The sequence below is a fragment of the Brassica oleracea genome, chromosome C4 (assembly GCF_000695525.1).
Source record: "Brassica oleracea var. oleracea cultivar TO1000 chromosome C4, BOL, whole genome shotgun sequence".
In the NCBI taxonomy this organism is placed as follows: Eukaryota; Viridiplantae; Streptophyta; class Magnoliopsida; order Brassicales; family Brassicaceae; genus Brassica; species Brassica oleracea.
Window position 1 is genome coordinate 38,592,830 of NC_027751.1, and position 1,181 is coordinate 38,594,010.

The following is a 1,181-nucleotide window of genomic DNA, read 5'->3' on the forward strand; positions in this document are numbered from 1 at the left end:
ATTTTGGTGATGTTCCCTCTCCTTTGGCATGAATCATACTTAGCGACAAAGTCTTGAGTGTCTTTGAATATATGAGGCCACCAAAACCCAGCTTGTAACACCTTCGAAACAGTCTTGAAAGTAGCGAAATGGCCTCCATAGGATGATCCATGACAGTGTGTAAGGATCCCTTCAACTTATTCTTCAGCTACTACTCTTCTATAGAGTTGATCTCTACAAAGGACGTAGAGGTAAGGCTCATCCCAATAGTATCTCTTCACATCTTTGTAGAACTTCTTCTTGGCATATCCTTCAAGACCCATTGGTTCTCTTCCACAAGCTAAGTAGTACACCAAATCAGCATACCAAGGGCCTTTCTCTTCATTTGCCTTCACCTCTTCAAGCTTCTTTCCAGTATCACAAACTGCTACCACTGTTCTAATTGCCATGATTTGTTCTTCTGGAAGCCCTTCATCAATGGGGATCCCACACTCAATCTTCAGTCTAGACAAGTGATCAGCTACACCATTCTCAACTCATGGCTTGTCTTTTATCTCAAGGTCAAAATCTTGTAAAAGCAAGATCCACCTCAACAGCCTTGGCTTAGCATCCTTCTTGGCCATGAGGTGTCTTAATGCAGTATGATCAGTGTGGACTATGACTTTTGACCCAACCAAATAGCTTCTGAACTTCTCAAAGGCATAGACAATGGCTAGCAGCTCCTTCTCAGTTGTAGCATACTTCATTTGGGCTTCATCAAGAGTTTTACTCGCATAGTAGATCACATGAGTCTTCTTGTCCTTCTTTTGGCCAAGAACAGCTCCCACAGCATAGTCACTAGCATCACACATGATCTCAAAGGGAAGATCCCAATCTTGTGGCTGCACAATGGGGGCACTAACCAGCTTGTCCTTCAACTTCTTGAATGCTTATAGACATTCCCAATTAAAGTTGAATGTAGCTTCCTTGCATAGAAGCTTAGTCATTGGCCTAGCTATCATGGAGAAGTCTTTGATGAATCTTCTATAGAACCCAGCATGACCAAGGAAGCTTCTAATATCTTTCACTGTCTTTGGTGGAGCTAACCCAACCATCACTTCAATCTTAGCCTTTTCCACCTCAATCTCTTTCTCTGAAATCTTGTGTCCAAGCACAATCCCTTCTTTAACCATGAAGTGACACTTTTCCCAGTTCAGCACAAG